The following is a 15,012-nucleotide window of genomic DNA, read 5'->3' as shown; positions in this document are numbered from 1 at the left end:
CACAAGCCATTTTGAGTTATGGACTGCATAAAGCCACAGAAATATATCTATATTTTTAAATAGATGCTACTTTTCCAAGTAACATAATGGATCAGGAGAGTTCATTTTAATGTTCCATGTGGAAAATAAATGGTGAGATTTAAGTATGGAGAGAACCGAGCAAGAGAGTGAAAAATAAGTAAGGTTGCTGTGATTTAACTGTGAGGTGATAGCTACAACCCTGTAATTAATCTACCTAATAAAATAGGAGATAAAATCCCATATACTTTTACAACCCAGAGATATAGCTTTATTGGTGTATCAAAGCCTTTTTCTATACCACATACCTCAACTTTCGTGACTTGAGCTTTGCCAAACAGCCCAAAATGTGCCATTGCTAACATAGTGATGGCAAATAGAGATCATCTGATGCAGAGGATCAAGGAAAAGACGATGCTTTTCTAAGGAACAAGACCCTTCCAAGCATTTCAGGGAGGGTGCACAACATAACCTTCATATTTATTCTTTAAAGCAGATCAGAAATTAGTGTCTCTGAAAGACTGCACATAATATTTTACCACTTACAAAACTGGCTGAAGCAATTTTCAGTCAATTGAGGTTATTTTGTGCAAAATGACAGCAGATTTTTCTCACATTTAGAGGATTAATTGCACTTTTCCACTTTCTGCACTAATGACTGCTCGATGCCCCATTGGTGGGTTATCAGGAGGCGTTCGCTTGCTGTTGTCCATTCTGACCATGTCCCATCCACTTTCTGCTTCCCCAAGTCCAGGTGGGCAGGAAGGTGAGTCAGTAACACCATTAACTAGCAGCTTTCTCACTCATGGTAAGCACCATCGCAAAAACACGGGGAGTGTTCTATTGCTCTCAAATGTTGTACAAATTCACTGGTACTAAATTAAGGACCACTGCCTCAATTTGGCTTTTGTTACCCAGGGTGGACAGAATTTGGCCTACAATATTTTAGGGAAAAGAAACTATCAGAAAACCGTCTCCCTTACACAAGCAATGCTAAAGTTAGTACATTTGTATTCAGATGAGCAGGGAAATGATTTCCTCTTATTTCCTATGCTCGTATATGACAAAGAAAAAATAATAGGGCGGTATGGTCTGAGACATTTGAAAAGTGGGTTTAAATTTAGAACAGAGTAGACCAAGAGTTACCAAACAGAGGTTCATCTTGGGAAACTCTGCCACTGACTGTATTTGGACTGAGATATAAAGCTAAAAAATCCTGTGATGGACAATCCTTAATATTGTACCTCCAGCGGAAGTGTCTTCCTGACCCTAAATAGGAAGTGGCTTTCATCCTGGAATGTTAAGTTTTATAACCTCTTCCATGTTATGTTCTATCTAAGGTAGCAGCAGAAATTCTTATTCAATTCCTCCTAAAACTTTTGCCTGAGTAATGAGTTCTGAAAGTCTATGTCCTTTTTGGAGAGACACATTTAATCAGTTTGAGGTGTACTGCTATTTTAACCTCACTGGGAACCCCTTGAGCTCATGCTTTTGCAGAATCTGAGGAAAATTTTGCATACACCTACTGTATCATCCCTTGTTTGTTTCTTCACAGCATCTAATAGCCTGACCTTTCTGTCTCTGCCTCACACAGCAGCCTATTTTTGTTGCTTCCTCTAAACCTTTTTCTGCTGTATTCTTGTTTCAGAGAGGATCAGAGTTCAGCACGATAACTCCAGCTATATCACTTTCTGACAAGGTTTTCTAAAACGCTGCTGGACATCATCTCCTGTTCCACTAACATAAGACTCCTTGGCAGACTGTCTGCAGGCAACAAAAATGTGCCTGGAAAAGTGAAAAAGTGGTCTAAGAGGTTTGTGTTAAGACCATATTATGGCTTCTCTGTCTAACAGCCCACAAGTCTAGTCTTGCAGGTATTTGGGGTATGTGTAAATCTATCCCAAGGGAGGCACTGATTGATTCTGCAACAATGTCATATCATAACATTGTCCACATTAGCCTTCAGCATTCCCCACGTAGCCCCACATCTTTTTGACACACACCTTGCATCAAATGCCCCTGCAGCCTGAAATGTCAAAACATCTGATATATATGAATAAACATAAATTCTTCAACTATTGCACATTAAAATACTTCAGGAAGAATATGGAAATTCTTCCTCCACTGAAAGAAAATGTTTTTAGAGAGATGAGCAGCCCTGAGCACAAAACCTAAAATCTCAAACACACTGTGATTTGTAGGAGGTTGTGAGGCTAGAGGAGTCTGATTGCTCCTCATAAAAATCCTTGAAGAAATAGGATGTCATCACTAAAAATATAAACATGCACCAAATGATTGGAACAGAACTTCAGATAGGCAAAATAACCTTATCCTGTGTGCTGAGACAGATCTGTCTAGACTGCTTTCCTTATCTTGCAGCCAAACTGTTCTCCCTGTAGCAGTCAGTTATACCTTTCAGTGGGCTCTCTGTCCAGACACACAAAAATATCCAGGGGAGGAGCTCTGTAAAAGCACATGTTCTGTTAAGCAAAAGGTGTTGGAACTGTGTCACCAGATAAAGACGATTTCTTTCAAGCACCTTGGGTTGGAGTGATTAATGAACATGCCATTGTGCCAGCAGCAGAAAGAAATTAAAGAAAATAATCTTAAATTGAAGAGTGCAACAAGTGAAAATCCCAGAGGAGCTCAATCCCTACAGATATACAGGAGGGAACAAAAGAAGATTTATACATTGCATCATTCTATATCTTCAGTCAGTAAGTGCCAGTGGAAAGAAAGATTGTAAAAGACTTCTATGTCTGACACTAGCTAACTTGGGCAGACTTGGTCTTCATCATTCTCATTTAAAGTCAGAGGGAATAAGAAAAAAATGGAATAGGAAAAAAAAATGAGGTGGGCTGCACCGCACTGAAAATAAAACATAAGTATATTGTCTAAACCAAAGGTAGAAAAAATGATACCAAAATGGAAGGATCTGTGACTGATCTAAGACTGAAGACCAAATATCCTGGAGGAGAAGAGAGAAGAAACTGTTAACCAAGTATTCAATGACAGGCCACACTGTGACTAGAATCTGAAATGGGGAAAAAACATATAAATTGCATGCCTTCTACCAGGAAACCCAAAATTAACATTTCCCCAGACATCTCAAATTTTGCATGAAACAAATTGCTCACTCCAGAATAATGTTTCTGTAGTAAGTACTACGCTTTAATACTCTTAGCAAGATGAAAACCCAAACCACTACATGATTAAGAGGTCGGAAGCAAACTATCTTTTCGTCATTTTAAGTGTGACATTGATGGTCCACATCAGTTACTGGTATGAAGAACACAGACCTACACTTAAAAATTAATCCTTAATCTCAAAAGATGATGAAAAACAGAGAGAGGGGGAGAGAATTACTGAAGAGGCATTATAATAATTATGAAGTTCCTATATTTTTGAAGTTCCTATGTCCATATTTTAATAAATGCTCAGAATATTGAAGTACTTACCATAAAAAGAAAACACTCATGAAGAAAATGTGTAAAAGATAATAGCTGTTTCTTGTGGTTTTGATGACTGTTTCTCAGACAAAAATTTTAAATCACAGCTTTGCTCACAGAGAGCTCTGCTACAGCATGGGGTTTATCTTTCCGAAAGAGAATCTGATCTGCAAAGATGGACATGTACTTCTTGCACAATCCGGAGTGAGACAGTGATGGAACTTCCCACTGTGACACAGAGCTTAAGGGCTGTCTATGAGGCAAGATGGTCATGCTGACTACGTAGACTGTGTCCCTGGATTCTTCTCACATGCTGAGGCCCTAGGAGCGGTGCTCATCTACCCTGGAACAAACGGGGAATGATTCCTAGAAGACCAGAGACCATGCAGAAGAAATATCATTTTCTTGTTTTATGCATCAGCAACATTTCAAGCTGTATGATCCTAATTTCCAAAGATAGGTCCTTCCAAGAAATGCAAGGCTGTTATCATTTGGAAGGTCAGCGTACAAGACACTGCTTAAGTTATGATCACTGAACATAAACATTGCTTGGAGTGAAAGAACACTTGAGTCAAAAATATCAAATAGAAGTCCAGACTATTCATTTTAATTCCTTTTTGCTTCTTATTTTTAATACTGTATTAGGGAGCACTTGTCAGCTGTGTATTTGTTTGTAGGAACACACAAAAATAAGCAGAAACTGCTTTGCTCACTTCTACACCCAGTGGAGTCTCCTGGCTTGCACAGAAGTGCCTGCAGTCATGTTCAGAATCGGCCACGCACAAGGCTTAACTACCTAGCATCTCTGCTTGAAGTATGTGGAAAGTTACTTGGGAGAAAATTAAAGCAGAGTTAAATAGTTCTCAATGTTAAAACAGAATCAGCTAGAAACAAAGATATGCTTCAAGGAAAATAAAAGGATTTCATTTAATTGAGTAATCTTTCCTGCCAAGAATCTAAAACCATAGCAAGTACTTATGTTTTCTGCCCCTGCCTCACATATACTAATGTTCATCACCAACTATATCAACATACAACTGGACAAACCTTAGCTGGCGCCATTGATTTCAAAGGGATAGTTTTTCCTTGCAGACTAATAAAACTTTTTTTTTTGTTAATAGCCTATTCTTTGTTACATTTTTTTTCAGAGATAAAATATAAAAGCAGATGTAAATGAAAACAGGCACACTGGGTCAGACCAAGGAGCAGTTCTGTGTAAAAGCCTGGCATCCCATCTCCAGCAATGGCCAACAGCAACGCAACAGGCAACTGCACTGGGTTGCTTCTCCCCAGTATTTTCCCAGCCCTTAGTAATTTGGAGCTCAGGGACTCCCTAAGGCAGAGGGGTGTCTGTTTTCAGTAGCCCTTCATGGCATAAGCTATTCCCCTTCTTCATCCTGCCATGTTCCAAACTTTTCTGCAACAAATGCAGTTGCGTAAGCCAAATGACCAGCTAAATATTTCAGTTTGCCCAAGAGTTGTGTGTACATTAGCCAGTACCGTTCTTACCAAATGAGCAGAGACCACACAAAAGCAAAATATGTATTCTCTGGGGGCTAAAACAAATTCACTTACAAGACATGATGATTAAAAAGGAGGAAACTACAATTCCAACAACAATAAGGCCAGCGTCGACTGCTTGTAGCACCGTGCTGCCTTCACTATTTCCTGCCACAGGAACCAATTGCCAGTTCTTGACACTGTTAACATTTCTGAGACACCTCATCAACCACAACTTGAGCTTTTTCCTGCTCAGAACTTCAGAAAACAAGACTGTTCTTTGTGCTCATCCTGGTTTGAAGATTTTTCAATGGCTCCATTATTCTGAAGGTAGTGAAGTATACTTGATTTCCACTGTCACGGAGTTTTTGTAGGTGCAAACAGAATTTGTCTAAACACACCGATGATGCTCTCACGCTGTCTGGATATTTCATTTGGAAGAAAAAGACTCAAAATAAACACGAGAGGAACCAGCTTTCTCCAAGCCACCATGAAGCAGTTAAATTCTTCCAGAAAACCACAGAGAATGTTGACGACATGCTAAATATTCAGTCTTATTGGGGGAAAAAACCAAACCAAACCAAACCAAACCAACAACAACAAAAACCACCATCCCAAAACAACAACAACAAACCACCAGGAAAATCCGAATGAAGAGGCTAATTAGTATTCCATGAGCACATTGAATTCAGGCTGTTATCTTGCCAGACAAGGACTTGCACTGCAAGGCATTTTTGCTGAACAACTTGAAATACACCCTTTTGTGAAGAGGCTGATGAAAACTTTCTCCAGCTTCTTTGTTTGCAAGCACAACATGAGCCTGATATTTCAAAGGGCTGGAAAAAAAAAGAGTCACAGCAGAAACCCCAAACCCTGCATTTCAGGATGAGATAATGGAAATCTTATGTGTCTCAAAACTCCTCAAGTTAGAGGCAGTGCGGATCAAATAGGAAAGGTAACTTCCTTGCTACTCAACTAGGTCAAAAAGTCCTAAGCACGGTCAGGCCATCCTAAATTCTGCCAGGTAGAGCTTTTCCACCAAAATCTTCTAGAAAATCCATGCTTGACTCTCAGTGATCCATCAGATGAAAACTACCATTTATCTTCAGAGCAAATCTCCTGGAAAAATCTAAACTTGGGTATGAAATTCCTGAATATTCAAGAAGGAAAAAGCTCCTAAATAAACATGGACTAGTAACCTTACCACTTAAATTCTGTGCATGAATTTTCTGAGTATTTCTGTTTCCATACAATTGATCTTTTAATGTCTAACTTTCCACTGTTTTTTGAAAAGGACGGCTACCAAATTATTTCAAACCAACTCCAAGCAGAAGCATGAATTCAAAGTATGCTTCTGGTAAACATTTTGATTACAGCTGGGGCTGACTGATTATCTATTTATCTATTGCAAGCCAACTCTTAACTAAAGCATCACTAAAGACAGTACAGAAATAGCTCAGAAAGCCAAAACAAACCTTAGTGGTTTTTAAAAGTAATGAGGCCAATAAATACTACTTTGTTGGTGTCTACAACCACTGCTTTAAGTATCGTTTCAAAATCATAGCTTTAATTCTTGATGCGTAAATCACAGTTCAACTAGCGGCTGATTTCAACGAGTAAAGATTTACAAGATACAAAATGATCAGTTTCAAAAATGCCAAGGTGAACATCATTGTCTGGAATTTTTCATTATTTTTATGTGAAGTTTTGACTTGAATTTACAAAGTAGTATTATAATGAGTACTTTGTGCCATATATATGTTTCTATTTTAATAAAGTGAGATAAATGAACTTGGGGTATATACTGTGTAGTTCGTCTTCCTGTGCATGTAAGCCCTGACTCTATTTTGCTTTTCTGGTTGGCAAATAAACATATCAGAATTAGAATTTAAATGCCACATTATTAGACAGATCTGTCAGCTGGGCTCCAGCTAATGCTTCCAAAGTCTAAATCTTGGAACCAAGTTTGAAAATTTTTGACTAATTAATTTTTTTATCATAGAGTTTGGTTTGGCTTAGCACCTGAACATCTTAAGCAAACAATCTGCCATGCCCGTTCTTGTTAAGCAACACTCAGTTCTGTAAGTAATACCATTCAAATTGATGGAATTTCTTCCAGAAAATGGCACAAATCAGTAAGCAGGGAAATGTAGATTCCAGCTATCCCCTGAATTTTAACAAACTGCAGTTTCCCCCAAGTCCTTGACAGTGTTTTAGAGTTACTTCTGTAATGCAGGAGCTGAATGGTTGAATTTTATTGTCTCTGACTAGATTTGCATTTTTATCCATTTAATCCTGCCATTCATTTTGGTACCATCATTGTAAAATTTCAGCTGGTTTAATCCTGTCAGAGAATGATTTACCTCACCATCCATGCCCTGAAAAGCAGGTAAGGAAGCCAAAGATTTGTGGATTTGTGTCTTTTTAAGGTGTCCGTCAGCATTTTGAAAAACATACAGCAAAATATATCATAGAAAATTTATTCCTTAACAAGTGTCAAAAAAGTTACAGATACAACAACATTTTATTATATGACATTGCTCAATGTGTTTTGAATTCTACCCATTTGCCAAATTATGTAAAAACACAGCTGATCATATCAATTAAATCTCAGATTCCCTTTTCCCCAGAAACATGTATTTTACCATTGAAATGAATCATGCCTAGCATTAAACAGTTCTCATCAAATTTTGATTTTGGTGCATCATTCTGATATTAAAGTGGGATTTTCACTGTTTGAATACTTTCATACCAATCAGAAACCAGCAAATAATTTATACTGATTGGCAGCCTCTTTGAAAGCGATCTAGACAAATATGAGTGTGACGCAGCTCAGGTGAAGATGCAATATAGCTGAAATGACATAAAGGAAGTGGTAACTCAACTTTGTGGTAAATACATTTTCTGCATTTTTTTACCAATACATCGAGATTAAGCCTCACCTTATAAAGCTGCTAACATAGAATAGTTTGGGTTGGAAGAGACCTTCAAAGGTGATCTAGTCCACTTCCCCTGCAATGAGCAGGGACATCTAACATCTTATAGCTTGTTTATTTTAAGGGAGCTGTATTCATGAATCAATTACCTGTTTCAGAAAGTAAACCCTAGCTGTACTTCTTTAATTGTTGTATATTACACACACACTACTTGTCCGGGAGAAGGTCGCAGAGCTACTGACCTCATGGCTCTCAGTCCATACTCCAGACTCCTGACTTTATGGTCTGTGAGACCACAGTGAATGTTCCCAGTAGTGTTTTCAGCTGAAGTTTGGATGCTCTTTGGTACAGAAGATACCGTAAAATTTGACTGTGAGTCTGTTGATCTGCATTTGGCAATCACTGCCTTTGCAGGCTCGGGGAGCTCCGTGTGACAACGGCAGAGCTGCCACTACCAAGAGTGGTCACTGTTCTCCTTTCTGGCGTAGGTACTACAGGTGACCTACAAATTCAACTCAGGCGTAAAGACAGGGCACTCACCATGGAATGTGGTGTTGTGCCTAGGAGACTTTCTGAGCACTCCAACTTAAGACAAATTATTTTAACTTTAGAACAGCAGGTTTTCCACATATGCTGCAAGGATAAGAGAGAATTGGAGAACTGGATCAAGTGACGTAGATGTTAAAATTAAAGTGAGTTGCCCAATTCTGATCCCAGGTGCTACACTGCTACCTAGTTTGCTGAGTAAATGCAACTTAAAGCAAACATGAAATAATGACTGTTATAACACCAATTCTACACTGTTCTCTGGAGATGGTACCTTTGACTGACTGAAGAAATGAGAGCCACAGAAGAGGGGCATTACTATACAGTCAAGACTGTATCTTGAGAGGGTACTTTTGAAAACGTTCCCCTGAGGGATTTATCTTCTCTCCTCTACTGGCTTTAGCTACAATATCAATTCCATAAATGTTCATCATTAGTACTTGGATGTATACCTGATATGACTTGAGAAATTCTGTCTCCATGGGTCCTCCTGGGAAGTTCTTCAATGGAAGAAAGCAAGAGCATTTGGTCAATCATCTAGAAGTAGCTGAGGTCTGTATAGACAATTTGGACTGGTAAGTAATCCCAGTCTAATTTAGTTTTGTTCCAGAATAATCCATTTATTCACATGAATCCCTAAAAAGAAATAAGGAGGTCACTATATTTGTTCCCCCATGCCTTCCACCCACATTTAATATTATTTGGAATGATTTTCAGGTGACTTTGATTGGTCTTCTAGCAGAAAATGGAATTTTCTTTACACATATTTGTCTATCTACGAATTTAAAAAGAAAGAAGCAGACAAATGACTGTGTCATGCAATGTAAACTTACACATCACCGGGACCGGTGTTTGGACAGGGAGAAGAGCCCAAAACACCCTCAGCTTTTCCCTGTCCCAGCTGAATATCTGCATTCACACACTCAAAACATTGCACAGATTTCTTAATTTCACTTTCAAGGGATGTGAGGGAGCAGCAGCCCTGGGAGGTCAGGAAAAGGCATGAGGGACGCTCCCCCCCAGGGCCCTCAGGCAGAGGGCACATGCAATCGGTGCTGCATGCACCAATGCAAAACTGTATGACCTGACACAAATCCAGGATCTGTGGCTGCCCACAATGATGACCATGACCATGGCTGCTGCTGCTTTTCCTGGCCCCATCACCATCGCTGCATGGTGCCTGGCAAAAGCAACTGCAGAAACCCTTTGCTATATTCCACCGAAACTGCTGGCTAATTCCAGAAACCCGTATCAAAACTGGAGCAAGGCAAGGAAACGAGCAATCTCCTAACAGCTGCGATTGGCAAAGATCTCCGGTTTTATGCCCCTGGATGGTATAACCCAAAAATGCTGTGCAGTGGCATTTGTTCAGTCCTGACTCATAGACAGACGAATGCCACTGGATGAATCACCAAGAGCACTTTCCGCAGTACCTAACGAGGTAGTTCATCCAAATATTGATCAGGCCTGAGTCTCTCTAGCTTTTGAGATCTGACACACCATAGTCCAAGATGCGATTTCACCAGTCAAATTATAAGTTTTGGAAAGGGGACCTATAGTGAGCAACCAGGATGGCAAAACATAGGTTGGTGCATCCTCTGTTGATAGGAGCTACTTTCCGCCTGCCATTAAGCTATAAAAATGATACAAACACTGCTAAAATGCAAGAGAAATAGCAACTTATTACCTTAATAACAGAGAACTTTAAAGCAAACTAACAAAACCACTTTATAAAACATCACATTCTGTGCAGTCCACTGCTGCAGAAGGTCATTAAGCCAAACACTGTAGTAAAATCATTTCGATCCATAACGGTTGAAAGGACAAACATTAAGCAAAGGATAATCACAAATTAGCATTCAGGACATTAGCTGAACATTGCAGGTGTCCAGGGAAGATAGTTCCTTCCTGTATAGACGCCTGGAAAAGCACGTTTCCTCTCGGATGCTGGACATCACATGCCTGGGCACCGAGCAGGGAATGCCTCTGGTACTCACAGACACCAGAGACCTGCTCAGCCTCAGGGCAGGTTGGCTGACAGTCCTTTGACTATCACGGTGTCAAGGGCTGCCTCAGTGCACAGGGAAGGGGCAGCCCTTCCTACCCTTGCCCCTGCCCAGCAGGGGCCAAGCCTGGGCCAAACCCCAGCCTCAAGCACAAGCACAGGGCCAAGGCCTAGGACCAACCTCAGGTCAAGGTGCTGCCCAAGACCAATGCCAAACCCAGGCCCCAGCCCCAGGGCCATAGGCAGTCCCAAGCCCAGCCCAGGGTCCAGGTCAAGCCCAAGCCCCACCCCACACTCCGGCCCCACTGACACTGCCCCGCCCTCCCCACAGGCCCCGCCCCAAGTCCCCGCCCATAGCTCAGACCCCGCCCCTCCCGCCGACAGACACACCCCCCGAACGGAAGATTTCCGCGCAGGCGCAGTGCGTGCCGGAGGCAACTGCCCCCTCGCGGCCCCTCCCAGCCTTCAACAAAGATGGCGGCCGCGCGGCGGCGGGCGGGGTGGGGGGCAGTGCTGAGGTGGCGGGGAAAAGGTGGTGGTAGCAGTGGCGGCCGCGGGCGGCAGTGACAGGTGCGGGGAGTGGAGGACAAGGCGGCGGAGCGGCGGCGGCCGAAGCGCAGGTACCTCGAGTGGGCGGGTAACGGGGTGGGGGAAGTGGCCGGCGCGGCGCCGCCCCTGCCTGAGCTGCGCCATCGGGAACTCCCCTCTGCTCCCCGCCCTGGTGTCGCTGCCCGCCGGTGGCGGAGACCGAACCGTTAGCCGGGAGAGCCGGCGGGGCCATGGCGGTGAGTCGGCGGCTGGCAACCCGCTCCCTTCCCCTGGGCAGAGCGGGGAGAGGGGTGTGAGGGGACGGGGGCAGCGCCTCTACCTGTCCCCGGTGGGGCAGCCCGGCCCCTGAGGAGGCGGCGGTGCCGGCGCCGCTGCCCCTGCCTGCCCGAGGGGGGCCGGGGAGCGGGCGCTAGCGGCCGGGGCGCCGCTGAAGAAACTTTCCGTCTTCCTTCCCGGGCTCCCCGGCCGGTCGGAGATGCAGGGGCGGGGGATCCTCGGGCTGTCGGCGCCCCGGGCAGGGCTGCTGCGCGGCTGCCGCGGGAGGAGGGTGGTTGTTCGGGGAGGAGAAGCAGCTGCGAAGCGCCACCGGAGCAGCTGAGCCGGCTGTGGCAGGCGGGGAGGAGAAGGAAGTGGAGGGTTTCAACACCTCCTTCTCTTGGTTGTAGTTGTTTTTGCTTCTCATGAGCCGTAAAGGTTCCCTCGGAACTCCCAGTTGAAGAGATTGAGCGTGTGTTTCTGTGCGTAGATAAAGAGATCTTCCCCAAAACACTATAATCGTCTTGCTGAGTGCTAGCAGAGGCATTCTTTCAGCTAGAATCATGCCTGATTCCTCCTTTCCTGAGTATTACCCAGGATTGGTTTTAACATAAACAGAAACTTTTTGTTGCTTCCAGGCAACTAGAAAGTGAAACCAGCTAAAAGCAAAAATGAAACTTTTCAGCTGATTTTTATTGTGCGAAGAAAATAAGCGGTAGATACAAGGAAAGATATGTTGGGTAACAGCAAATTGTGCTTTATGAGCAGCATCTCAAGGCGTGTTAGTAATTTGTTTAACCTTGTCAAAGGCAATTTATTAGTGTCACGGGGGGTATCAAGTGTTATTCCAGAACATCTCATGTCGTGAAGTAATTTCTGTGAAATATTCTTTGGTTTGAAGATTTAAGTCTGCATTTGGTCAAATATGTATCTGGTTATAAATGTCTTAAATTATGATGAAGACTTCAAATCTCTTATTTTTTTACTGCTAGGTGCGTGGTAGCTTCTGTCTTAGAAGCAATAGGTCCCATTCCTGCTAAGCTTTGAGCTTTAAAGACGATATTTTGTTGTTATGGCAATGGGTAACTTTCTGCTTTATGCAGCATAGAAATTTAACTGTAGCCATGATGTGAATCTGCATGCATAGATGTGTGTATAATCTATGTTGTGAAACAATATGAATCACAGCAACTTAGCAGTCCTTGAATTTCAGAAAATACAATTAGGTAAATTTTTCCTGCCCCTCCCTTTTCTTTTTTTTTTTTTAAGGAAATGGTCTCAAATAATTGTGAAATTTAATCACATGATGAATGGAGAAGTAGCAAGCTTTCAGGTGGGGAGAAAGGCACATATGTACATATGTGAAAGTTGGAAATGGCCGAGTATCTGTAGTGCCCAATCTTGCACATTGGATGGAGTTCTTGATAGCTGGTGTTCCTGCTCAGCGTGGGGGGAGCGGTAAGGGTGCTGATCAAGTTTGGAAACACAGCATCTAGTTCTAGACTCAGTCTGTGTATACAGAGTGTACACAATTCATCTTGACATGTATGGATTGAATCTGGGACTTGTTTTGGCAAACTACACCAGAATTGCCAGGCTGGATCAGTTACTTTGGGGCATTGGACACTGATTTTGGCAGACGAAGCCTTAGTTAAGAGGGCTGCAGATCCTTGTCCTCAGAAAGGGCAGGACTTGGTGATCATTTGCTTGGGTCACTTGGTCATGATGAGAGCAATCTGCTTTGAACAGAGTCACAGGCTGACTGCTGTGGATGGTAATACTAAAATAGAATTAGATGAGTGTCTCATTTTTTTTTTCAGGGCAGATGGAGATCTTCTGAGGCTTTTTGGCGTATGACAAGCTTTAGGTGTATGAGTTATGTGAGGTGCAGGTCATTACACGTGATGCTTAAGTTATCTGATTTCAAAAAGCTAGGTTTGTGAACTTAAAACTCAAAGCTTTTGATTTTTTTTTTTTTTGGTAGGCAATAATGTAATGGAGTTGCAGAAATGTGGATTATGATTCAGACTAATAACTCATTTGCTTTGGGCTGTGAGTCCTGTGGATCTTGGGATAATTGTTTGTTATTCTTTGCCTTGTGGCCATTTAATTTTACTTGAGTTTGGACCTACATCAACTAACTCAGTGTTATGCTGATGGTCATTTTGGCTCCAGATATCTCAGAGATCCTTAATAATTGTTATTGCAACTTTAACTACTTAACCAAACATGCTTCTGCAACATTCTGTCTTGCAAGTTACTGGGAAAGCAAAACCCTTGAAGCCTGATTTGATGTGGTGTACAATTTTTGATCTTTGTCAATACTTTATCTTAAATGATTTTAACTTCTAAGTGCTTTTAAGCAATTTAATTTACCTTGCTGACAGGTCACTCATGGAATTGTCTATACTATTGTAAATGTGTTGGTCTCTAGAAATATCAAATGCTTGGAAGGTGTTAAGTGCTGTTGTTCTGATTGTCTATTGATGCCTCTGTCAAAGTGGCAAATCTTATTACATAGCCTAGTCCCTCTTTAGAGAAGACAGTTTTTGTGGGGCTACAGTCCCACTTCCCAGGCAGCATTGTTGTCTGTGACCATTGATATTTATTGTTGGTGTGTCCTGGAACCTGAGGAGTTCTTACTTTCCTCCAGCATCCAGCAACTCTGTACCTTTTTTTTCTTTACCTCCAGCTTCTAATTGTTATGGGTTTTCTAGTTCAATCTGTGCTAAGATGTCTACAGGTAACATGTCTTGATTCACTGGTGCATTTCTGTGATGTAAAATATTAATTGGATTCTCTGTTATGCCTGTCAATAAGGCTTCTATATTTTATCATCCATTTCTTTAAGACTGTTGGCTTGGGGAAATTCCCAGGCAATTTGTAGCAAAATTCAACTTGGCAGCAGTTTATAGTGCACAAGTTGAATTGTGAGCCACTGCTTTTCCTGCAGGACCAGATCTAGTAAAAATAGATTTGCTGTGGAGTGTCAACTCTTTAGCTTAACTAAAAGATACCGTCTGTATCTCAGGAAAGTGATAATAGTTTGGAATGCATACATTGCTGCTTTTTCTGTTCAGCAAACACAAACAATGTTTATTTTGCTCATGGGGCCGATGTTTCCTGAGCTACAGAAATGACCATTTTTTTGCTCATTCTTTGCCATATACAGTAAGCTTTGAGCTTCCTTAATGCTGATGTTCACTTGATGCCAATACAGAAACACTATTAGTCTTTTTCTTGAACTTGTCTATCCATAAAGTTTAGTGGTTTTGTTTATATTCATTAATATTTTGGATTGTCATCCTGGGGTCTGTATTTTGTAGGCCTGAGTAGGTAGAATGATGTCTAGAAATTGTCTGTAACACTTAATAGTATTACATGTTTCTTGCAGGTCGTCATCTTTAATTGTTCCAATCAATTTACATTTAGTTTCAGCTTGGACAAATATTTTTGAAGTCGTTGTTGTTTTTCTGTCCACCCCTGCTGAGATCTGGTCCTGTTCCAGCTGTGCTTCCTTCACATACTCTTGGGCCAGTAACCACTGAAAACCTTTAGACTTTTTGTTGTGGAGCTGTCATAGATGACTTAAAAATGTAGATGGAAATAGAATTTGCTGTGCCCTTTTGTCAGTAATCAAAAATAACTTCTAGGTGTTGGTTTTGTGCTGGACTCCCCTGTATAATGTCAAGTCTTTTTATACTCACCTGCTAGGTCACACACCCTTTCTTGAATGTATTAATAATTTGTTTTG

General features: G+C 41.7%; 1 protein-coding gene across 2 annotated transcripts in view; it reads left to right on the top strand.

The window, feature by feature from the left end:
• The first annotated feature begins 10,951 nt into the window (after positions 1–10,951).
• Positions 10,952–15,012, top strand: part of FNDC3A (fibronectin type III domain containing 3A) — a 121,405-nt gene continuing 117,344 nt past the window's right edge. Inside the window, exon 1 of one of the 2 annotated variants that reach the window (XM_065858924.2) lies at positions 10,952–11,074. The gene's annotated coding sequence lies outside the window, so the exon portion shown is untranslated. Of the gene's footprint in view, positions 11,075–11,136; positions 11,240–15,012 lie in introns of those variants that run through there. The other variant, XM_065859004.2, reaches the window with a different exon arrangement.

The sequence above is a fragment of the Patagioenas fasciata genome, chromosome 1 (assembly GCF_037038585.1).
Source record: "Patagioenas fasciata isolate bPatFas1 chromosome 1, bPatFas1.hap1, whole genome shotgun sequence".
NCBI classification, from domain to species: domain Eukaryota; kingdom Metazoa; phylum Chordata; class Aves; order Columbiformes; family Columbidae; genus Patagioenas; species Patagioenas fasciata.
Note: the sequence above shows the minus strand (reverse complement) of the source record. Positions and strands in the feature narration are given on the sequence as shown.